At 44.0% G+C, this 26,681-nt stretch overlaps 1 protein-coding gene across 4 annotated transcripts in view; it reads right to left on the reverse strand.

Annotated features, from left to right (window-relative positions):
* The window catches only part of MEGF11 (multiple EGF like domains 11), a 386,527-nt gene extending 360,273 nt beyond the window's left edge, over positions 1-26,254 (reverse strand). For 2 of the 4 annotated variants that reach the window (XM_088452754.1, XM_088452755.1), the window contains exon 1: positions 26,166-26,239. The gene's annotated coding sequence lies outside the window, so the exon portion shown is untranslated. Of the gene's footprint in view, positions 1-25,612; positions 25,691-26,165 lie in introns of those variants that run through there. The other 2 variants (XM_088452756.1, XM_088452753.1) reach the window with 2 other exon arrangements.
* Between the last annotated feature and the right edge of the window lie 427 nt (positions 26,255-26,681).

Here is a 26,681-nt window from a genome sequence, read left to right on the forward strand (position 1 = left end):
CTGTCCAACCTGACGATATCATAGTGAGGGAGGGAGCCAGCACTGAACGATATTGTGCATGATATCGTTCAGTGTGTGTGCTCAATGTCATTAAGCACACCACTGCCGAGGACACACTACACGATATTGCACACTGAGCACACCACTGCCGAGGACACACTACACGATATCGCTCATGGAGCGATATTGTGTAGTGGATATGTGCCTTAAAGGTCGACGTGGAAGGTCAACAGGTACACATGGTCGACAGGGTCACAAAAATGGTCAACACACAAATGGTCAACACTTTTTTTGTGTGTTTTCCTGCCCTTATCTTCACCCTAACCCTCCCCTTGGTGCCTAACCCTCCCTCCTGGTGCCTAACCCTAACCTTCGGGGTAGGTGCCTAATCCTAACCCTCCCTCCTGGTGCCAAACCTTAACCGTTGGGGTAAGTGTCTAACCCTAACCCTGAAAAAAAAGTGTTGACCATTTTCGAGTCAACCTTTTCACACTGTTGACCATTTATACATGTCGACTTTCTTCCATGTCGACCTTTAATGTGTTGACCTTTTGTCCCTGTCGACCTATTGTCTGTCTAATATCTGGTGCCTATCTAGACATTGTCGACCTTTTAACTGGCTATCTATAGTCCGGATACCCCGAGATTTCCCTCCCAGTTATCCATGCAGTTCTTCAGAGCTACTCTGAGGCTTCTTATTACAAACTAAATACCTCCAAAACAGATGCTTTGGCCCTGGGTACTGATCAGACATTGCTCCAGTCTCTTAAATGATTGTACTCATATACTTGGCAAGAATCCTCTATTGGTTGCCTAGGTGTTAGAATCCCCACAGATCTTCACGATACTATAGATTGTAACTTCTCTATGCTGCTAAAACAATTCACTACCCTCACCAAATCATGGTTCAATTACGAGATATCGTGGATGGGTAGCACACAGTGAAGTTGATGCACCTACCGAAAATCCTCTATCTTTTTCCGGCAATTCCACTACTTTGTTTGTTTCTTAACCAATTTTAGAAGATTTCCTCTTCCTAGACTTTTTTGTGACCGTATGTTTCGGTCTAAGGCTAGGGGCGGCTTGGTAGCACCCAAATCAGAGTCTTATCAACTAGCTAGCATGCCCACAGCTCTCTGACTGGTTTAATTTTACCAATCCTAAGCCCTGGGCAGAGGATCAACGTTTTTTGTCCCTTTCTTTTCCTTTAACCTTCTTTGGCTAGATCTTGGACATAGGCCTACAACACTTACCTTACTGCAAAGAAGACGTTATTTATTTTATGCCTGGGACACTATGATTAAAATGACTGTCAATATTGTGTTACCCTCTCCCCAGCTATCCTTGCATGCATTATCTAAATTTTTCCCGAACCTTTCCTTGTCTCTTTGGTTGGATTTGTGGCTCTCCATGTGTCTGGACCTCCTAGAGAATACCAGCCTCAAATCGTTTACTCAGCTTTAGTCTCAATATAGAATTCCTACGTACGACTTTTACAAATATTTGCGTGTCCGACATTGGCTTCAGCCTGTACAACAAGCTTCGTTCGCCCTGACCTCACCTCTCTAATGTCCAAACTGTCCTCCCCAACTTTGAGAGGCAACATCACTTCATGGTATAGGTATTTTTTAGCCCCTGGTGAGGTTGACAAATTATCGGTTCAAACTAAATGGTTGGAGGATTTGCATATTTCCTTATCAGGTATAGGGGTATATTTACTAATGTTCGATTTAGATTTTTGAGTGATTTGACATTCGATTTGCATTCGATTTTGCCTTTGGAAATTTACTAAAGGCAAAACTGAATGTCCAATCGAACCTAAAACCAAATACCACTCAAAATCTAAGCATAACCGGGAGACAAAAAACATAGGGGTCCCTCTCTGGGGCATCCTAGGCCTGGGCTAATAGCCCAGGGCTATCCCCGGTAACCCTAGGAGGTGGGTGCCGGGTTGATTGTGTGAAAGTGTAGAGTAAAAAATAGATGTAATAATATTGTCTTTTGCTGGAGAAGTACAGGTTCCAGCAAGCCTACCCCGCATGCTGGTACTTGTAGAACCACAAGTACCAGCATGCGGGGCATTAAGGGCCCGCTAATACCGCTAGTTCACCTGCAAAAGAAATATTAAAATAAACACAAGACACACACAATGTGAAAATGTAACTTTATTACACTGCCATTAAGCACACTCACACATACTCACCTACAATGCCTGTACACGTCCTCTTCTCCATGTAGAAATCCACGTCTTCCTAAAATAAATAATGTATAGTCCCGAACCACAGCCATAAAGACGGTACTGCCCGAATGACAGCTCACTGAGCTCAGCCTCGGCATTTCACTTAGAAATGCATGGGCTGAGCATTCATTGGCTGAGAGATGCGCTCAGCCGATGAACGGTTCTCACCATTAAATTCAATGGTGAGAACTGCTAGGTAACCTTTAGTAACCTAGCGGTTTTCACCATTGAAGACAACTCGGAAAAGCCTGGTGCTAGTTGTGCTTTTTGGGGGGGACCCCACATAATTTTTTTATTTTATTTTTTAACACTTTACACGCTTTTTACACACAGAAGCATGCACGGATCTCACTGATCTGTGCATGCATCTGTGTAATTCATACTGCTCATGCAAAACAATACAGCATGAAGCAGGTCTAATATTTTGGGGATTTGAAGTTCGATTTTAAGTTCACTTATGTGTTTAATTTGGACATGGGCATGCAAAATCGAACAAGAAATTACTATTCAAAATCAAACCAAATCGAATTCAAATTAAAAAAAGGCTTCCAAAATCTAATTTTAGTAAATGTGGGATTTTAAAAGGTATTTCTACATTCGATTTGATTCAATTTCAGGTGAGTTAAATTGGACATAAATCGAATGCAAAATCGAACTTTGATAAATATACCCCATAGAGTAGGAAAGGAATGTGTTCCAAATGTCTAAGGGGGTCATTCAGACCCGTTCGCGAGCAAAGGACGCTCGCAAACGGGTCGATGTTGCCCCACTGCGCATGCGCGCGATGGACGGAGCTCCGTCGTGCGCATGCACGAGACCCGGACTGCGACAGCCAAGCTGTCGCTCCGGGTCTCGCACCAAAGGAGGTGTGCTGTCGATGTTGATTGACAGCACGCCCCCTTTGGTGAGCGTGCCTGCCAGACGGAGGCGTTCCCATGGGAACGCCTACCGTCTGAAGCCGGCCCCACTGACATCACTAGTGATGTCAGTGGGAGTGATTTTGGCTCTGATAGAGCCAAAATCACTCCAGGGCTTGCGGCAGCGAGACCCTACTGCAGGGTCTTCGTCGCAAGCCCGATGGTCGCGATGGTCAAGACCATCGCGACCATCATCATGGACGCTCGCTATAGCTGTGGGTGGTAACCCACAGCTATGCGAGCGTCCATGAGGACGCTCCAAAAAAAGGTAGGAGGGCCCTGATTCAGAGCGAGCGCTCTGGTCAGAGCGTTCAGCTCTGAATCAGGCCCTAAGTACATCAACCACTCAGAAATGCTTGTAAGGCTTATACAAAGAATATATCTTACTTACTCCAATACAGTTACATCTATTATGGACTAATGTCTCTCCATTATGCTGGAGAAACTGCGGTGATGTCGGTACTCTTCTCCATGTTTTTTGGGTATGCTAAAAGCTCCAACCATTCTGGGGAGAAGTTTTTAGTCTCATTTCTCATGTTACGGTGATCTCGCTCCTATTACATCATAAAACTGATTTACTTCACCTCTCTCCAATCCCACTGTGGATATGTAACAGGTCACATTTTTATTGCTATCAGATCAGCCATTGCCCAATATTGAAATAATCCTAATCCCCCAGCTATTTTGAAGATTGTTACCTTTGTCCAAAAGAGTTATGCCATGGAAACTCTGGGAATTAAATATTCAACTTCTAAATTCTTCTCCTTTGGTTAAGTGGAGATTGTGATTTGAACATTATTCGTCATTAATGCCCTCATCAAGCACCCATGCGTGCAATGTATCCCTATAATGTTCTGTGGGTTTTAGTGCTCCTGGGGACTTAGGACCTCATTCAGAGTCGGTCGTTGCGGCCGCACGGTTGTACGCCACCGATGTTCACTATACTGCGCATGCGTGAAGTTCGCAATGTGCGTGTGCAAACTAGCTGCTACGATCAGAAATTTCTCTCTCCTTGAACACAGCCAGGTCGGTAGTTTGAGTGACAGAATGAGGCGTTTGTGGGTGGTAACAGGGGAAGGTGCTTGAAAACGGGGGAGTGGAGATCCGAACGCAGGCGTGCCTAATTATGCGAACAGCGTTTTATGGGAGTGCATACGGTTTATGGGAGTGCATAATTAACAAAGTAGCGTCATGGCACATGTGACATGGGAGGTGTTTACACTGACATGATCGTAGAGCTTAAGAGAGGGTATAGTCAACCTTAAGCTCTACGACCAGTTTCGATGGTTCCCGATGGTGTGTATTTTTTTTAATTCCGACCGCTTCCTCCCCTTGGTCGGTCAGCTACTGATCCAAACTTAGGGACGCAACTTGCGAGGGAATCATTTGAATATCCGGCCCCTTTTCCCGTACGACCGTGCGGCCGCTTCGACCGACTCTGAATGAGGTCCATATTGTCGGAAAGCATTTGTTCGCCATTGTTCTTAATTTCGTTAAACTATATACGTTTGATTTTGTATGAACACAGAATGTTCTAATATTTTTATTGTCTCTGGATAATTTCCCCTTTCTTATCCCTCCTTGTCCTACCTCTATTTTTTTTTCTGACTGTTAATGTGGTTATTATGGTATGCAGTCGGGAAGCCGGCGGACCTAATCCCGACAGCCGGCTTCCCGACTGTCATATCCCGGCAAGGGTTTAAAGACAGGCGTTGATATTAGACATATTATTAGACATACGCAGGGAGCACAACGCCGGCATCCTGATCGAAGGGACGCCGGGCGTGGATAGCCGCGGCGGGTGGTGGGGGGGGTAGGTTTAGGGTTCCCGGGGGGACTTAGTGTTCGGCATGCCCCCAGGAGGTTAGGTTTAGGCGCTAGGGGAAGGGGGGGTTAGCGGTAGGCACCCCGGGTGGATTTAGGCTTAGGCACCCCCCCCCGGAGGACTTAGGTTTAGGCGGCGGGGAAGGGGGGTTAGGTTTAGGCACTTAGAGGGGGGATTAGGGTAAGGCATTGGGGGGGGAAGGTTAGGGCTAGGCACCCCTAAGGGAGGGTTAGGGGGTAGAAATAGGTTCGTATATACTTACCTTTAACGATCGGGATTTCCTCCTCTGCCGGGATGCCGCTGTCGGGATTCCAACAACCGTGCATGGGTCCGGCGGAAAATCATACCGATTCCGGTTATTATTACTGATGTGTTTTTGTTTATGTTGTTCTATTATTTGTGTGATGCTATTCCTATTTGCTGTGAATTGTATTATAGCCTATCTAGGCAATATTTTCAAAATTTCTAATAAAAATGTTCAAGTTAATAATTAAAAATAAATAAAAAAAGTTGTAGCACTCAAATTGCATATTTATCCACCTTGCGCAGTTGTAGCTGGACCAGAAGAAGTGATTTTAAAAAAAATGATTTTGTGTCCACACTGTGGCACTCTCTTAACGACCCTTATGCTCCTGCATACAGCGTACAATGACAGACCTAGCAATGGCACAAGGATCGTCTTCCCTAGACACACTCCCTCTCTCTCTCCTTCTGAATGAAAGGCGACAGGCAGCAATTGTATATTAATCTTAGTACTGTCAGACTCCTGTATGATGAGGGTTTTCAGAGCCGGCGCCAGGAGCTGTGGAAAGTAACAAGTTCATATTTGTGTGTTGGGAACTCGGAGTCTTGTAATGCTTCTCTCTGCGAAACATCTTTCACGGTAGATAGGCACCAACTTGCCCCCATAACTGCTGAGATGATTTTCTTTTATTTGCTGCACTCAGGATAATAGAAACGTTTGTGAGAGAGTCTGGGAAAGCCGGTCCTTTCCTTCCCCACTCAATTCTTCTCACTAAAGTAGGGATCAGCACAAGTGTACTGAGCATGCTCTGGCCTTAGCACATGCCTACAATACCAGAGTGGAGGCCTCGGGAAACAATTTTAAATCAAAAGAGGCCAATAGCTGGCACATGAGGAAGGATCCCTGCATGCTTTCAGAATCAAAACAACTGTCTGAGTGAGTGATGGTAGGGTCATTTGCTCCCTGTAAGATGGAGTTGAGAAGGGTTGGGTACAGGAAGCTGGCGCTCGGGATCTCAGCGGTCAGAATCCCGACGCTGGCAAACCCGTCAGGGTTAGGATACCAACACCCATCGGTACGTATCCTAACCGTACCCCTAAACCTAACCCTCTCTCCCCACTGCCTAAACCTAACTCCCACCCACCCCGCAGCCGCAACCTAATCTCCCCTCCTAGTGCCTAACCCTAACCCTGCCCCTAGTGCCTAACCCTAACCCTCCTCCTAACCCCACTACTTACCGTCAGGATGCCAGCAGTGAGGATGCTGGCGCCAGGATGCTGACTAGTGTCGGCATTTTTGGCGCCGGCATTTTGAGTGCCGGCACCTCGGCGGACGAGATTTAAACCACATGCAGTTGAGAAGATCCATGACAGAGTGCGCCAAGATTCAGCGGTGAATCCATCAGGAACAAGGGCTGAGGTAGACATGAGTTTCTTTATCATTTCAAGAGTTACTTCAGCAATAATGTCTTTATTGAGGCTTGCTACTTGGGAGGCTGGAAGTTTAGGGAGAGGAAAGGTACGCAGGTAGGCATAATTGTGTTGGGTATGAACGAAGAGGCTGTTATATTTTGTAGAGTGAAAATAGTAACATTTGCCAGCATTTTGGCTGGGTAATATACTAGCTGGTTTTGTTTATTCTGAATCACAGAGATATGTTGCGTGTTAATTTAGCTAACGGCTTGGCTGCGAGTATATAGTGTCTGCATTATCTCTCTTATTGTGTAGACCATTTGTTGTAGCCACTTGATAGTGATCTCGATCTTGGTCAACATCCCATTGCAGTTCTGTCAATGGCTTGCTGATGGCCTAATTAAAAAACTGAAATGGCACCCAGCAGGGATGCCCACATTCACCACTGATTTTCGCTCTTGTAGTAGAGCCTCTCACAGCGACAATCAGAGGCAATTCAGATATTGCATCAGACTAAGCAAATCTAAAGGTGCGTATCCACTTATAGACATACAAACAAAAGCACGATTACGACATTGCAATCGTGCTGTCGTTTGTATGTCTAGTGATGTGCCTAGACTGAACGTTCACTTGTTCAGTTCAGGCACATCCATCATCCCTGTACATGCTGAACCTGACGGGATCGTCAGGTTGACCAGCATGTACGGGCGATGATAGATGGCAAAAACGATCAGTGGGCACGCGCATCGCTAGTCATTTTTGTCATTTACATGCCCGATTTGTGGCCGATTTGCGGCCGATTGCACGATAACTACGTCGTTATCGTGCAATCGCCTGTCAAAATCGCCAAGTGGATACCCGCCTTTAGATTGCTCTCTAGGCAAATGGCACGCTCCTCATTCATCCTCCAAATGATCTCTCTCCCAAACCTGATTCAGGAAATGTTAACAAATAGGTAATTGTCTAGATATAAGCAAAATACATCCCAAACAGAGGTCGACCGACGCAGCAGCCGGCCAACTGTCAAGCCGATTGAGCTACCAATTTGGTAAACATACACACTTACCAATCTGCCACTGAATGTGTCTGGCCAGACATCACAACTGGGCTGGCATTTAAATTTGCGGCCAGCATAAAATATTGGTCAGTCAGCCGTACACACAGGCAGATGTTCTCGATATATCTTTCAGATATTTTGCATCTGTTCTGCTACGCGGCCAATGCCGTATATCTGTGAATGACGTTGTTCACAGATATATCTTGTGTACACACGGCCGGTCGCACTGAACGATATATCGTTTATCGGCTGTACGAACAATATATCGTGCAGTGTGTACCTAGCAACATAAACATTGCTTCTCCCATCAAGAATATGCTGGAACTAAACTTCAAGTTTAAGTTGCAGTCTTCTCATATTAGTGGATGAGGACATTACAATTGAACACCTGATGGTGGCCTAAAAAAAAACTGGACTAAATTTACTATGTGGCAGTGTTGGATTTCCTGTGGTTTTGCAATCCGTCAAAATATAAATGCCTGAGAAACCACACTTCAAAATAGCATTGAATATCGACGCACCATCAGTTGTTTAGACATGATTCTTTGACAGGAATATCATCCATTGGACTTTGGGAGGATTATGGTGTCATTCACTTGACTTGTCTGGACAGAAATCCATAAATGACCCAAAGTAAAAATCACTAAAAGATAAAACACAAACACACAATCACACCATACTCACTCACACACACACACAGGACTTAATAAAAAATAAAATAAAAAACAGACTATACGGAAAACACATCTCAAATAGACACACATAATGTTTACGGAAAAAGAAACAAGATAACTTTAAAAAAATTCACCACAATCAGCAATTACTTTGGGGGCGATTCAATTCAGCGCAATGTTAACAGCGCCGAGAAGGAGTTCCCGGAGCTATTCAATTCACCGCAATGTTTATTCCGACTAGATCCACTTAAGTCGGAGAATGCCGGTTAGGGCACTAGCCGGGTGTTTAGTTGCGCTAACCGGCATTCTCTGACTAAAGTGCCATCTGCGAGGCTGTTAGCACCGCGCTAAGCCAGAAAACAGTACCGCGGCCATTTCTCTTCACAGTCTGTTACAAGTTGTGGTCACGACTTGTCTCATTCTAGTAATGTACCTCCTTCTGGCAGTATGGTTCCAGTTCCGTCGGTTGCTAGGTGATCAGGACGCCGCAGTATGTCACGTGCTGTCCACAACACGCATTGATTGGTTCCTTCCCCTCTTTGTGCACGTTGGCCTTTTGCCGCCTTGCCTAGTGTTCCTTGTGGATTTCTCAGCTCTGCTGCATGGTCAGCGTTCTCATCTCTCCTGATTGTAGTTCAAGCTGTTCCATCAGCTCTCTAGCTGCTTCGTCAGCCTGCAAGCTGCTACTGGCTCTCAAGCTGCTCCACCAGCACTCTAGCCGCTCTGTCAGCCTCCAAGCTGCTACTGGCTCCCAAAGCCGCATCACTGGCCTCCAAGCCACTGCATCAACTCTTCAAATTGTACTACCAGCTTTAGCCACACCATCGGCTTACAAAGCCACACCATCGGCTCTCAAAGCCGCATCACTGGATTCCAAGCCACTTCATTAACTCTTCAAACTGTACTACCGGCCTTAGCCGCACCATCGGCATAAAAATCCACACCATCGGCTCTCAAAGCCGCATCACTGGCCTCCAAGCCACTGCATAAACTCTTCAAATTCTACTACCAGCTCTAGCTGCACCATCTGCATACAAAGCCGCACCATCGGCTCTCAAAGCCGCATCACTGGCTTCCAAGCCACTGCATCAACTCTTCAAATTCTACTATCGGCTTTAGCTGCACCATCGGCGTACAAAGCCGCACCATCGGCTCTCATAGCCGCACCATCGGCTTCTTAGTCATACTACTGACTTCTCTCCCAGTTTCCAGTATCTCCCGCTATTCTCTGATTTCCGAAGGTTATCAGTGTAAACCACTACTACTTCGAGCATTAAGTCCAGGTGGCCACTTAAGTACTGGTGAACGTCTTCTAGTTCTGAGGGAACAGCGGGTGGCTGTTAGTGGCGGAAGACCTCGCTAGCCTGGGTTCTAGAAGTTTACACGGAACAGCCTAGGAATCCGTAACACACCCTCTGGCGGATGCGAGAAGAAATCCTTTAGTCGGGCTAACAGCGGGGTCAATTGAATAGCTCCGGGAACTCCTTACCAGGACTATTCAACATTGCGCTGAATTGAATTGCCCCCTTTATATTAGAGATGAGCAGTTTGGTTTTGACTGTGCTCTGTACGACAAATTAGCACAAATTTGGATTAGTTCTGATTTATCTTCTTGACTATCCAAAATACAAAAGAGCCGGATGGCCAATATGATGCCCTTTTTGAGATCCGAACATAACCGAGTAAAACCAAACCACTCATCTCTACTTTATCTCTTTCTCCTACTACTTTTTTTTACAACTGTCTCCCTCTCCAACTAAACTCACAAACCCAAAGTGAAAGAGAAAGTGGCCAGCTGTCTGTTTCTAAGCTGTCAGAAATTCATTAGCAAATAGAAGAGTACCATGAAATAAATATGAAAGCTTCTAATCCACAGTGGTTTGGATAGAAACCGCCACCATATAGAACACCCTATAGGGAGTTGTCATATGTTATCAATTCAATCGATTACCACCGTCAATCCGCAGTAGTTTCTGGTGGGTTCTAAACCACATCAAACCCGCCTCTTAGCAAATTTAGCCCCATATAACAAACAGTCCACCATTGATACCAAATTACTTGCAGATATGGGAGCAGATAGGTTGCAAATTATCTGGAATCATGCCTGCCTATGTCCTCCAAAGTTTCTCTTCTTTTGTAGTCTTTGAGACTTGGCAACATAATCTCATCACCAAATTCATACACTGGATGTACTATGTCCTCTTTGGAACAATCTCAGGTATGAGCAAAAAACCTTCCCCCATTTGGCTTCAAGGCAAGAACAAAGTCCTTGGCAAACTGGCTTTATTAAGACTTTCCTTGAATTATCAGACCTACAATATATAGTGTCCCTCATAGAAAAAATCTTGCATCAATATCTACAAACTATTGCTCCAAATAACAGGACTTTGGTACTTACCGATAAAATCCCTTTCTCCGATTCCATAGGGGACACTGGAGGCTTCATGACAGTAGGGTAAAGACGTGTGGGAGTTACACTTTAAATTTTAGAAGTGGGACTAGCTCCTCCCCCTCTATACCCCCCTACCAGCCCAGTCTCAGGAAACTGTGCCCAAGGAGAGCTGGAAAAACCAAATGGAAGAGGAGGTGAAACAAGTACACATAGCAACAACAACACTGAACGTGTAGAAAGTTTGAAATAATTGTAACACAAAGAAACATCAAACAGTCACGACATTTAATGACTACAACCATGACAGGAAGATACAGCACAGGGTGGGCATCCAGTGTCCCCTATGGAATCGGAGAAAGGGATTTATCAGTAAGTACCAAAATCCTGTTTTCTCCTTCATCCAGTAGGGGACATTGGAAGCTTCATGATGGTGGGGACATCCCAGAGCTCCCATCACATACTGCGCTGCAGAGGCCGCAAACGTGTAAAATCTGTAAAAACGGATAAAGGTATGCCGGCCAGACAAAGTGGCTGCCCGGCAAAGCAACTCCATGGAAACCCACTGAGCGAGCGGAATGCGCTGTAATAGAAAAAGGAGGCTCCTTGGAGGGGCCACATATGCCTGTCTGATGGTCAGAGGAATCCAGCAGGCAAGCGTCTGTTTGGAAGCTGGCCAACCAGGACGAGCAGCGTTTTATAAGACAAAGAGAGCGTCTGTTTTACGTATAGTTGGAGTCCTTTTCACATAGATCCGAAGAGCTCTATCGACATCCTGAAGTTGGAGAATCCTTTGGAAGAAACCAATACCACAATAGATTGGTTATTGTGGAAAGCCGAAGCCACTTTGGGAAGGAATTCCATTCTCGTACGGAGTTCCGCCCTATCCGAATTAAATACCAAGTATGGAGGACGACAGTATAGAGCCCCAAGCTCCGACACCCGTCTAGCTTAGGCCAGTGCGAGTAGAAGTACCTCCTTCCATGAAAAGTATTTAAACTCCACAGTCTCCAAAGGTTCGAACAGAGAAGACTGTAAAAAGCAGAATTTGAAGAAAAGAGACTCTCTTTTTTTTGGGGGGGGGGCACTCATATGTTGTATAAATATTAACTTTTATTTCTCCATTTAAAAAAACTGTAGAGCTCGATCATTGGCTATACAAGAAGCAATGAAATTATTGTCAGTAATTAAATATTAGAAGTTCAAATACTATTTCGTATCCTTCTAATTTATTTAATCTGTATATGTGTTTAATATTCATTACCTAATCACTATCATACCTATGGTGTTTGTAATATTTATGGGAGATAACCTTATCAAACAATTATCTACCTGATAGACTGTGATACCAACATATACACAGCATCAGGATTAAGAATCTGCAGTTGCAAAGTTTTGGCTGATTGAGTATTTTACATCCAACAACCTAAGACACAGGTACCAAAATTCTGTTATATATGGATTTCGCAAGTTGTACACCATGTGAAGTTAGGTGCAGATGTCTGTAATATTTTGTGTTTGTGCTTGCCGCTACATAATCTGAAGTATTTGAACTTCTAATATTTAATTACTGACAATATTTTCGTTGGTTCTTGTATAGCCAATGATTGAGCTCTACAGTTTTTAATTTTATATGTTTGGTCTGAACATTTCAAATATCTTTTTTAAATGGAGAAATAAAAGTTAATTTTTATACAACATATGAGTGCCCCCCCAAAAATGAGTCTCTTTTCTTCAAATTCTGCTTAAACATTTTACTCTCAGGGGTGCACCACCACGCTTGTGATTTTCAGTGATATATAAACATACCATTTAATTTTTCTGTAATAGTGGGTAATCAATTACTCAAATTGTACCACCACATTGTGATTTCGTCTGTCTTACCAGTGCTTAGGTTCTCCCTTGCTCCCCTTCTCTACTATTATTACAAGACTGTAAGAAGGAAAGGGCCAGATCCAGATCCCATGGAGCCGTAGAAGGTACAAAGGGTGGTTGTAACCGTATGACTCCTTGCAGAAAGGTTTGAACATCCGAAATCAAGGCCAGCTTCTTCTGGAAAAATACAGACAGTGCTGAAATTTGAACTTTCAGGGAAACTAGATGTAGTCCAGCCGAAAAGCCTGCTTGCAGAAAAACAACAGGAGTCTGGCTAGTATAAAATCTGTAGGAGGCGATCCTCGCCGTTCACACCATGAAACATAAGCCTTCCAAATACGGTGGTAATGCTTCGAAGGAACTTCATTCCAGGCTTGAAGCACACAGTGTTTCCCCGATAATAAGACACTGTCTTATTTTTTTTTTTTGGTCAAAAAAACTCCATAGGGCTTACTTTCGGTGTAGGGCTTATTTTAATCAACACTGACAGCATCATGCCCTCAGTCCTGCTTTTATCCCCATCAGGCCCCCAGTCCTGCTTTTATCCCCATCATGGCCTCAGTCCTGCTTTACAATTCTTTACTTACCATTATTTTTTTTCCTCTTTTTTTATTAGGGCTTATTTTCGGGGTAGGTCTTATTTTGGACCGTTTTTCAAAAGTAAGGGTAGGGCTTATTTTCGGGGTAGGTCTTATTATCGGGGAAACACAGTAGTAGGGATTACCCTGGATGGGATTCCTTTTCATCGTAATATGGCCCTTTCAACAGCCACGCCATCAAACGTAGCTGCCTTAAGTCTGGATAGACTAAAGGACCCTGTTGTAAGAGATCTTCTCTCAGAGATAGAAGCCACGGATCATCGATAAACAGAAGGCGGAGGTTCGAATACCAAGCTCTGCAAGGCCAATCCGGAGCCACTAAGAGAACTTTGGACCTCTCCCTTCTGATGCGTTGTAGAATCCGAGGGAGAAGAGGAAGAGGTGGGAATCACCATGGTGTTGAAAGTGCGTTCACTGCTACTGCCTCCGGGCCTCTCGTCCGAGAGCAGTACCGAGGCAGTTGATGATTTTGTTTGAATGCCATGAGGTCGACTTGCGTAAGACCCCACAAGTTGTCGAAAAACCTGAGGATGGATCGCCCATTCCCCTGGGTGCACTTCCTGCTGGCTGAGGTAGTCTGCCTCCCAATTGTCGATGCCTGGAATGAAAATTGCTGAAATCGCCACCGCAAACGTTTCTGCCCAGAGTAGGATGTGGCTTACTTCCTTCATTGCCGCCCGACTTTGGGTGCTGCCCTGTCGGTTTATGTACACCACTGTCGTGGCATTGTCCGACTGCACTCTGACTGCTCGGCCCCGCAACAGGTGATGTGCTAGCTGAAAAGTGTAGAATACTGCCTGTAGTTCCAAGATGAAAAGTGTAGAATACTGCCTGTAGTTCCAAGATGTTTATCGGCAGACTCGATTCCTGTGAGGTCCAGCGGCCCTGGAAGTGGTGTTCCCGAATCACTGCCCCCACCCTCTCAGACTCGCATCTGTGGTAAGGAGAGCCCAATCCCACACTCTGAATCTCTTGCCCTCCAAAAGGTGCAACGAGTTCAGCCACCAGAGAAGGGATATCCGAGTTCTGGGACTTAACCTCACACGTTGGTGAAGGAAAAGATGGGATCCTGACCACATTGGGAGAGGAGGTCGAGCTGAAACGTTCTAAAGTGGAAACGTCCGTAAGGAATGGCCTTGAATGCCGCCACCATCTTTCCCAGGAGTCGAATGCAGATGTGAACCGATACCTGACGATGTCGAAGGACCGTCCTCACCATCTCCTGAATGGAGGCTGCCTTTTCCTGAGGAAGGAAAACCAGCTGACATAGTGTGTCCAGGATCATTCCTAGAAAGTGGAGCCTCTGTGTCGGTTGCAGATGAGACTTTGGTAAGTTCAGATCCACTCATGACATATGAGAAGCTTGTGAGTCACTGCGATGTTCTGCAGTAATTGTTCTCGGGAAAGAGCCTTCAGAAGGAGTTCGTCCAGGTGAGGGAGAATTGTGATCCCTTGTTCCTGAAGGAGACCCATCATCATGACCTTCGTGAATACCCTGGGGGCTGTTGATAAACCGAAGGGTAAGGCCTGAAACTGGAAATGTGAGTTCCGAATAATGAGTCTCAGAAACGCCTGGTGAGGCAGCCAGATAGGGATGTGAAGGTAGGCGTCCTTGATATCTAGAAATACCATGAATTCACCTTCCTCCAGGCCAGCAATAACCGACTGAAGGGACTCCGGGGGTCATTCAGACCCGGTCGTTAGCGCTGATGCGCTCGGACTGGGTCGATGGCCCCCCACAGAGCATGCGCACGACGGCGCCGGGGCTTACGACAAGGGAGACCCTACCCTAGGATCTCGTCGTAAGCCCCGATGGTTGCGATGGTCTTGACCATCGCGACCATCACCTTAGGCGGTCGTAAGGCTGTGGGTGTTAACCCACAGCCTTACCACCGCAAAGGAGGACGTCTTGAAAATTCAAGATGTCCTCCCCTCATTCAGACCGACCGCACGCTCTGTGCGACCGGCTCTGAATGAGGTCCTCCATCTTGAACTTGAAAACCGTCAGGTAGAGATTGGGATCCTTCAAGTTCAGAATAGGTCTGACCGAGCCATCCGGCTTTGGAACCACGAGCAAACTGGAGTAGAAACCTTGTCCGGTCTGATACCTGGGAACGTGGAACAAAACCCACGCCGATAGTAGCCTGTCTATCGCTTCTTGTAATACAACACTCCTGTTGTGGGAAACTGGGAAACCTGAGGTGAAAAACTGAGGGGGAGGTTAAAACTGAAAATCGAGCTTGTTTTCCTGGGTGATGAGGTCCCGAACCCAAACGCCCATACAAGATTCCGTCCATACTTCTCTGAAGTCCCGAAGACGCGCTCCCACCCTGGGGTACCCCAGGTGAGATGGAAGCCCGTCATGCACTAAGAGAGTGAAGGGAGATAAGGTCAGAGATGTAAATGGGAGAGGAGTGTGTGAGGGCTTTGTGACTGTGAGAACCTTGAATTGGGTTCTGAAGGGGAAGGGGAGCCAGTTGAGGGCTTGTAAGAGAGGGGAGGCAGATGTAGAGATCGTTTGGAGAGAAAGATTAGTCAAGTGGCAGCATTGAGGACAGACTGGAGAGGAGAGAGATGGGAGATGGGGAGGCCAGATAGGAGAAGGTTACAGTAATCCAATCTGGAGATGACCAGTGAGTGTATTAGGGTCTTAGTAGCATCCTGGATGAGAAAGGGAAATATCCTGGAAATATTTTTGAGATGGAAATGACAGGACTGTGAGAGGTTCTGGATGTGGATTAACAGGTAAAGACTGAGATATGCAGAGGCAGGACATATGGGCAGAAAAGGAGTATCACACTTTCCCCCAAAAGCGCTTCCAGCAGTGCTAAAAACGCTCGGCACTTTAACAAATAACTAATTGAAAATAAAAGTAGTTACTGTCTGCCTAAATGCTCTCCTAACCAGCCTAAACCCCACTGTGTACTTACAGGACCGGTCTGGCTCTCAGTCTCAGCGCAGCAAATGATCAGCAGTATACAGTGTCCCTCCGTGTAATGGCCGCCAGCACACTTCAGAGATGCGCTGGGGCCGCTGGGAGGAAGAAGCAGGACTCCGGAGTTAGGCTCCGCCCCCCCTGCTATGGCGCTCAACTTCAAAGTAGTAAGCACGCTGTGTAAGGGAGACCCCACACAGCCACTACTGTATGGCGCCTTGGCATCTCCGCTAATCAGAGCAGCTGCTGCTATGAAACAACCGCCTGTAAAGCTGTCGATCGGCTGTGCAGTGCAGCCGATGCGATATGTCGGTGAACAACATGGTTCACAGACATATTGCTGGTACACACTGGCCAACGGGCACCAGATATATTGGCCGATCAATTGATCTGCCAATATATCTGTCAGTGTGTACCCAGCTTTAGGCTTCAATGTGTGTCTGATTTAAGGAACAGAAGTATAAATTGTATTACAGGTGGTATCTATGCCCCTCATGTATCCATTTCATCCCTTCATCTTCCTCAGATCCATGTTGGTACCATTGCTCTCAGATGGGTACTTTCACCCACCCCTAGCTGGTGGAGCGATACCAAGCTGGTTAAATTGTGGACAGAAGTCAAGAATCTTATACTGTCTCTAACTGACATTAACTTCCTGCCACCTCTACAAGCCCAGAAGTACCTTAATAAGCTAATTCAATAAATCTGCTGCTTGGCAACCTCCCAAATGCTTCTGCTCAGAAATCTGCTGACCTCCCATCACTAAGAACTGTGGCAAACAAATGTTAGTGTATGTATATATATATATATATATATATATATATATAAAATGGAGACTTTACAAATCTCATAAACAATTCATCCAAGGCGTTTAAAAAAACTTGGCCTCTATGGCTACTACATAATAGCGTATAGATTGTCTTCTAATTACGATTTAAAAGTTTTCCCGAAATTGATACATGCTAGCCAGCCCACCTCTGCAAATGTTATATTCCCTTGCGAGTTTACATTTTTTGTACCCTTGATCTGGATGGAACTCCTTACTCCTCCTTCTTCGCCCCGCCCACCCTCCCTGACTTATCTCTTGATTCATACTTGCTTCAAATTATCACTGTTTATATGTCATCTGCCATATTACTGTCAAATAATAGAATTATATTATACAAATAGAGATGCAATTCCATCTAAAAATTGTGTTTCTTTAAAATAATCAACCTGTAAGACACATGGAGGTTTTCCCTTTATCCTAGGGTTTGATGCTTCTAACAACATGATTTGCAAATTGCTAAGTTTGATGTCAAGGCAACCATAATCACCTGACATGGTTTCGAGTCCAAAGAGTGTTTGGAACTTTAATAACAAATCCACCTTGCTCACCTTCTGCTGCCGTCATGTGACCACTGAGAAGATTGTTGACTGACTGGCTTAGACAAAAGTATCAGGTTACTCTCTCCCAGGAACAACCAATTGTATCCAGAAAACAGACACTTTTTTTGCAGTGACAGCCATATAAATTGCTTCTACAGAACGAATTTGCAAAGGGAACACTGAATAATAGGAAAACACTGTCATGACTTTATAAATGTCCAAAATACAAATAATGCTTACAAAGTACTTTCCGCAAACATACAACACCATTCTCCCTTCAGCCTATAAATGCACTTAGAATACCACTGAGACACAAAGGTCTGAAAAAATTGACCGGCTGCCTGTTCAAGAATATTGGCCATCACCATAAAATGGCGGCTTCCATTGTGTGCAGGCATCAGGCATGATTAATGACGCTAAACCAGTAATGGTAAGCTTTTTGAATGATTTTCTATCTACTTGATTGGCGACACATTAATCTTGGTGAATCTGCCAGTTCATCAAGATAGTAAATGGTTAGATTTCTTAGGACAAGCAACTAAATAACAAATTGGAGAAAATAAATGTTTCTGTGCTGTTCCATGTGAATTAAATATATTTAAAGCTGTTTTATACACAGATTCCAACGATGTCTACCGAGTGCTGTAATTGTGCAGCTGTAACAAAGTCGCCCATGTATCTGAAGCAATATTCTCTACACATTCATGAGAATGACACATATTGTATTTTTGCTGAACTATAGTATTATTCTCAAGAAATAACATTGCGGCGAGGCTGCTATCATTGCACATAGTAGAATTTGTGTTTAAAAGGCTAATTATCTAGCCACAGATTTCCAGTGCAGACGGATTACTTAATCCACAGCCTCCGACATCTGGACTCATACAAACCCTATGTGTACATCCCAACCCGTTGTGCAAATGACCACTGACTGGTATCATCGCCCGCTCTCGGACACAGTCCTTGGCTCAGTTGAGAAGCTGTTCTTCGTTTGGAACAGAACCCATTATTACCAATTAACCTCCCGTGAACCGCACGTCACCAGCTGAATCGAGAAAATAATTATTCATTCCCGCTAATGGGGAGGGTAAATTCAGCCGCTGTGTGAAGAACTGACAAGATAGGGAGGGGAGGGGAGAGTTCGCCTTTTCAAAGGTGACCTCTCCTTAAAGTTAAAGCTTCACACTGTTTAAGAGAGACACAGACCAAAAAAAAGACATAATTACTTGTTATTTCTCGGGGCCGCAGGTCCCCAGCTCTCTCTCTGCTCAGTAAACTGAGACGATTACAAGCGGCAGGTTTCTTGTCTGTAATAGTGCAGCGCAATAGATAGGCAGACACAAAGAATAGAAGCTTGGACTCATTGCATTCTTTTTCATAACTTTGTGTGCTTTTTGAAAAAAATAAATGTACACTTGTTGTGTGTGTATATATGTGTATATATATATATATATATATATATATATATATGTATGTACATATACATATGTGTGTGTGTTATATTACGTATATCTATAATTGTTTAAAGATGTAGCACAGCCATTCCCGACAGTGAGCCTGATTCAGAGATGTACACTATTCAATGTTTACACAACTGAGAGATAATCGGCAATCTGAGCATGCATCTGCAACGCACAGCGCATGCATCAAAGACAATCACCGTAGCCACTCACAGCGAGTATTTTCACGCAGAGCGATTGACAATCATGCAAGGTTTCGGGGAGGTAGCAGGGGAATGGCGGTAAAACGCAGGCCTGTTGCGACCGATTTCGGGGCAGGTCACAGCCTGCATCTGCAATACAGTATGCAGATAACATGGCTCCAGCGTTTCAGTACACACGGTCATTCTGTGCGATCATAGGGATACTAAGAAGTCTGAATACCGAAGGAACTGTGTCCTTGTACCCAGTAGCTTAGATTTAAGAAGCCGCAGGTGGGCGTCTCAATACATATGCCGGTGGAAGTGATATTTGCATATTGCCACACAGCAGCTGTTTGCAAAGACACAGTAGCGACAGCATTAGCGTACAACTCTGAACCAGGCCCAGAGTGCTGGGATATATTGTAACAACACTAATCAGTATTGTTACAAGGCTTCATTGAGAGTCAGATGACTACATGCTGTGGGCATAATGGGGTCTATGTACTAAGCCTTGGAGAGAGAGATAAAGTGGATAAGGATATAAGGTACCAACCAATCAGCTCCTGTAACTTTACAGTCTGCATTTGAAAAATTACATTTAGGAGCTGATTGGTTGGTACTTTATCTCTGTCCACTTTATCTGTCTTGAAGGCTTAGTACATAGATACCAAACTACCAACCAATGAGCTCCTAACTGTCATTTTTCAAACACAGGGGTCTATTTACTAAGGCTTGGATTGAGATAAAGTGGACGGAGATAAAGTACCAGCCAAACAGCTCCTAACTATCATCTTTCAAACACAGCCTGTGACATGACAGTTAGGAGCTGATTGACTGGTACTTTATCTCCATTCACTTTCTCTCCATCCAAGGCTTAGTAAATAGACCCTACAGCCTGTAAAGTGACAGTAAGGAGCTGATTGGTTGGTACTTTATCATTCTCCACTTTATCTTTCTCCAAGGCTTAGTACATAGATCCCAATATTTGAAGATGTTTTAGTTAAAGAGTAAATAGTATTTCTTTTTAAATTACATGTTTTTATTATGAGTATTTTTTTTTTATATCTGAATATTTAGTGCAGCACAGAAACGAGTAATTATACAATATGACACAAATTGAAACCAAATTGAAACCACAGGACCACTGCCATAGACACAGCTCTCAGCATGACAGACAGAGGGGCTAAAGCTCAGAGAAAGCATCTCTGCTCACCACATCAGGTGAGCTGTAATGGTTGTTGCCATGTGAGTCACATGACACTATGGGAAATCATAAGAATTATTATTACTCATTAATAGTGATCTGAAGACAGAAACCCAGGAAAAGGGTAATTACCAAGTAATACCTTGGAACTATTGTTGAAATACAAGTCTTTGAGGAAGCTCTCAGCGCGAAGTGATGTGCAATGCACACATTGCTGTTAATTACTGTACAGCAATATCAACAATTTTCATGCATATTTCTATGGGATGCAAAAGATAATTCTGCAATGTTGCCAGATAAGTGATAAGGTATATGTATTAAACTTTGCCCAGATGTATCAAAGTTGCCCATAGCAACCAAATCAGCGTCTGTTATTTTAAAGAAGGTGCTAGTTAAATTATACTCAGAACCGTTGCTATGGGCAACTTCTCCAATTTTTCTCTTTAGATGGTCTGATACATCTCATCCATGTTCATTACAAAAACAAGAAGGCAAAATGATGTAAAATTGCCAATGCATACATCTAATTAATTCCATATTAGTTCAAAGTTTTCCTATCAAAAGTGCAGAATTTGACAAGGACCAGTGCAAAATTACAACTGTAACTTGCTTGCAGTTGTAGTTTAATAACACACAGTAAAGCTGCGCATCCACTAGCCAATAAATCGTTCATCATATCGGCCAGTGGATATGCCGTCAACGACCAGCGATAGGCGCTCCCGCTGGTCAATGACGACGTCGCTTATCGCCGGCACTTGACGATATTGTCAGGTTCTGCAAGTACAGGAACGAGGGAGGGTGATGTCACTGAACGATATATCATTCAGTGTGGGTGCTCAATGTCGTTAATGACATTGAGAGCACCACTACCGTGGACACACTACACGATATCGCTCATGGAGCGAATCGTGTAGTGGATATGCGCCTTAGGAGTCAGCATTTTTACTTTGCTGTAAAGGAGACCTTGTAGGGAATCCAAGTCAAGTGTCTCTATTCTGGCACCATTTTACCAAGTACAGTGTATGAATGGTAGTTACACTAGTAGATGACCTCATCGCTGTTTCCATGTTGTGCAAACAAACCTATAATGCTTTTCCTGGTTTACAGTCACAGAGTAGTCTTAGGCCTGACTCACAGTGGAATACCTAATGAGAGCACGTTCGTCTGCACTTCACACCTGGCAGTCTCTCTCCAGTAGCCAGCAGACAGTGTGCTAGCCCAGGCTGCTTTCTGCTGCCAAACTGTAAAATATTAATGGTAGTAGAAGAACGAAGCATGTCATAGGTTGCAGGCTCCTCAGCTTGGGCAAGGCAATCACCGGCATCCTGCATGCAACATAGCACAAGCACAGACACATAGCCCAACATCAATTCTTCCCATATTTGAGGTCTTGTCCTCCCTGTGTAGAAAACCGCTCCGGGATTTCGTTGTGCTCAGTATATCAATGAATCAGTTTTAAATAGTCAAAATAGCCACAGTTCTTCCCCCTCCTCCTGTCTTATCGCTCTCTGAGGCCAAAGGGAAGAGGTGCGTGTGACAGGACATTCTTCTTAGCACAGAACAAATGGGATCAGCAATGCTAAGTGACGCCACTTTGCCTCGCTCTATAACTAGCGACCCAGCTGGGAGAGGTTGTCCCCTTGGGACAAAAGGAACCATTGTGATGGATGGGTATCCCACTCACTGCCAGAGGAAAACGTAACACCTTGCACAGAAATGCATTATGGGTCACCCTAGAATAGATGTCATTTCGGCTATGAGAAGGAGCTCAGCGTGTCTGGCTAGAAGAAGGTTAATTGTTCTCACTGAAAGCTGGATTATTTGGTCTTATTTGAAGCATAGCTCCCACTGGCAACAGGTGCAGGGGTCACATGAACTGAGCCCCTCATAGGAACAAATGCACTTAGGGTCACATGTTACGTTACAGCTGACATCATAAAGAATGAACAATAATACTGACTGACACTTACTGTGATGTAAAACCCACAGCAATATATATATATATATATATATATATATACAAAAGTATCAGGGATAAATATATCTTCACCAAATACTGATATCCATAAGGAGCAGCTTTTCATCCTGCCAGATTTCACAGATAACGCTTGGTCAGTGTTAGTAGCAGCATTAAATGACAGTTCCGATTTAGGGGCATATGTATCAAAGCTTGATGTGAGATAAAGTTGTGAGATATATATCACCAACCAATCAGCTCCTAACTATAATTTTTTAAACACAACCTGCAAAATGTAAGTTAGAAGATGATTGGTTGGTCATATATATCTCACAAATTTATCTCACATCAGGTTTTGATGCATATGCCCCACAGAGTACTGTTTAGTTCTTAAATGTATTGTGGCAACTTTAAAATGATCCTAAATAATGTTTATGAATGAAAAGGTTTCCTATGTGAATCACTGACCATGTTATATGTGGTTAAAGTACCTAAAAACCCTTAATAACGGTTAATAACGCATGAAAGTGAATACCAACTGCAGGCGTATTTTAGTGATACATTTTGATAGCATTTTTCATGCACTTATATCATATGTCACATTTTTACCAATATTAACAACTGTACCGGTAGCTCCCGTTAAAACACAGCTACGTGACTGAATTTTATACTCAGTATTAACATTTGAGAACACATTAGTGGGTAGGGCATCATTGACTCTTATGTGTTCTGTTTTAGATTTGTATTAATTTATTAACTTGTGAAAAGTGCAATACAAGGAGCCCTACAGGTCATGCGCAATAAGTTGGCCTGCCACATGCAACTAGTATCATATACAGGTTTCAATCTATATCACTCAGCAATATGGAAATATTAATATGCTGGGCAATGTCTGGAGTTATATCATTTATATAATAACTTCCATGTACCATATTGCAGGGCTAGATAAATCTAGGAGCCAGGTAGCCGTTGCATCTAACATATTACTCATGGGGCATAATCTGAGAGTCCTGCCTGAGGATGCCAAGGACGCACATCATGCTAGGCTCTTCAGTTCAATCATTATTTTGGCCACCTTTGTAATATTTTTACCAAGCAGCTTAATCTTTGTTTAACCCAGTAAAGAATTAATTGCTCACTTATATAGTCCGACAGGTTGCATAATATTAGCACAATATACCCAGGGGTGAGTTATAGATAGTGGAGGCAGCTGTCAGCCTGGCACATTTTTACAAAAGCCCCACTGAAAACTTTATACAATGAAATATCTTGGTTAATAGGTTGTAAAATGACCACAAACATTTTACTGTACAGCTTTACTGTTTACAGCACATCATGAAATATGAAAGATTAGACAGGACAGACTACTGTTTAAATCACAACCCTGATCTGCGGTATATCTGGTAGAAGTATGTACTTAACGAAAAAAATCCCATTTCACAAGAAATAATACTTTTCACATTCTTAACACCAGCACAGCACACATTCAGTATAACCAGTGGAAATACATTCTTTATCAAACAGATGCCAATTAAAAACCAATGCTTCACTGTATAGAGTGACTCATTCAAATAACACATGCAGAGAACAGCTACACCTGGTATATGCAGAACGGGTTAAAAATAGAACAAGTACATGAAAAAAAAAACTAGTTATATAATTACAGCATTCAGTTATATACTGTAAATTTCTTTCAAACTTTTCTAGAAGTCAATGAAAATAGCTTACGGCACAAGAATTATCTCTAAAATTATTTTTACCCTTTGATAAAATGTGTAAAGTCCCCTCTCCCCCCCCCCAAATAAAAACACAATCACACTCACATAAGTGTGAAATATATATGTGAAACTAGCTAGTAGAAATCTGCAGACAATATAATGTTTTATAAGAGATATTCTGAGGCTTGCACAGGACCTGGGATGATAAATGTTTATCAGTTAATTCCAGTACCCTGGACAAATCAGACAGTGCCCTAAGACAGATATTTCACTGTTTTCACCCCACATCCCCCAACAAAATCCCTTTGATTGTAAAAACAAAGATGGGCAGAAAATGCAAGTCTAACTTCAGATAAAACCCCCATGCTCTATGATGCAATCCTGCTATTTGTACACTAAATAAATACTCTGATTTTTAAAGAGATTTGACAGCAAATGTCATCCCGCTAAAAATGAGTGTCAACAGATCTTGATAGTTCACACATGGCTCAGCTGTCTCTGAGATAAACATACAGATAAACATAGTGTAAATGGACATACGTACGGTATTGTAATGCAGAGATGTGCAGTCACTGGTATAGACACTTAATGGGATCTCTGCACTAGTATTTAAGAGGCTGATTATACAGCATCTCTAGAATACACACCCAGGTTACAATTAGCATTGTAAATGATATTGCAATGCTAAATATACCACTCTTCACCCTTTCATGCGCTGTGGCCATAAATAATCATTAAAAATGAAATTATACCAAATGATACAGACAACAGCATTATGCAAAACAGTAACAAAAAAAAAACTCTACAGATCCTGCAAGCTACTACATCTGGCCCCTAAATGCTGCATTAAACACCTGCTGTCCTCTTAGTACGTGCAATGGTCTTTACCATAAACCCATGCGTGTGTAGGTTTGCCTTGCAACATGGCACTACTGTAACGTAGGGTTGCCAGCTGTGATTACCCATGTGAGTTAGGGGTTCCAAGACTGGCCTCAAATCAGCATGGACTGATGCTGCAGACACACAGCATTTACCTGCAATGCCCTGCACACCTTATATAACAAGCACAACTTATGTACTACTCCCCCAATAGAGGGTGTAAAGCAGTAGACAGTAACTAGTGCACCTTAAAGGTACATTTACTGACAACACAACTGTCTAGCTCTCAAAATGACTTTGACGATGTAACAGCATAAAGGTAAAAGCTTTACAGGCCCTAAGGGCAGATAGGATTAATCACACTCAAATCACTGGTAATGATGATAAAAAATGACCTGACAACTCCTACGGATCTTATACATATATAGGTAAAAGCAGATCAACAGTCACTCCCCTAGATGTAAGTGACACAGGAGCACACCTCTTCCCATGGACCCTAAAATATACACCTGGTGAATTAACACTGCATCTGCCAGTCTGGTCACATATAATAGGCATGTTCTTTCATCCAGACTCTGCATTGCAGGCTGCTCCAGCAGGAACAGGGTTACAGGCAGGAAACACGCTGGGATCTCAGCAAGTGAATCTCAGTAAGTGAATGGGACTGCCTATACTCACCACTGGTATCCGAGGGCAGCTCTTGTGTCTCAGCTGTAGAGTCCCGAACAAATACTGGACCCGGTCTGGCAGACGGAGCTGGTCTCTCTGCATGGGGGGCGCTCGCAGGTTTAACCTATTGGCTGCCAATGGAGAGATGCTTGCAAATGCCTCCCAGTGAAAGTACTATAAGGACATGGGTCTTCTCCTACAAGAAGCATCCAGAGGAGTCCCTATATCTGCACCTTATGTAGCGGAGTCCCTATTTGTCCATCCTAATTATGGGGGGTCCCGATGTGTGCAAACCATGTATGGGAGTCACTATGTGTGCACCTTATTTGTGAAAGTCCTTATATGTGCAAACTATGTATGGGATTCCCTATGTATGCACATATGAGTGGGAGTCCCTATGTGTGCACCCTCCCTATTTAAGGGAGTCCCTATGTGTGCACCCTGTGTATATGTGTGCACCCTATGGAGATAAAGTCTACCTTACATATTCCATGTCACACACACGCACAGATGGGACCCTCATTGCTGTTTCGAAGACCCCCCCCATCCATGCCTAACTCACCTCCTGGCACAGGATCCACCACCAATAGGGTGTTGATCAAAGAGGTCTCCTGTCTCCTGCTCCCTGGCTGCCAGTCATTGTGCGGAGGATGAGCCGCACCGACACCCCTCTCCCCCCACCCTGCCCGGGCCCCGGGCTGCTGCTCCCCACGTGTCCCCGGCACTGCCGTCGCCGCTGGTCCTCTCCTGTCGGTGATGACTCAATCTCAGGGTCCCCTGGCTGCTCTGATGTTGCGAGGTCTCCGGCGGCTCTGCTGTTTCCAATGCGCAGCCCGAATCATTGATCACAGGTCAGGCTGCTGAATAAGCTGTTAAGTACAGGACGCCGCTGCTCCTCCACCGCCCGGACGCACTGCTCCAAGGCTGTGTATAGGCAGTAACACGTTCCCTGCCACAGCCAGAGGGCACGGGCTGCACCAGGACACAAGAGGGCACGGGGCGGGCTACGTTATGACATAAGAGGTTATGGGATACACAAGAAGAGGGCATTGCCTACATACGACACAAGAGAGTAGGG

This window comes from Taudactylus pleione, unplaced genomic scaffold (assembly GCF_031769625.1).
Source record: "Taudactylus pleione unplaced genomic scaffold, aTauple2 ptg000556l, whole genome shotgun sequence".
Classification (NCBI taxonomy): domain Eukaryota; kingdom Metazoa; phylum Chordata; class Amphibia; order Anura; family Myobatrachidae; genus Taudactylus; species Taudactylus pleione.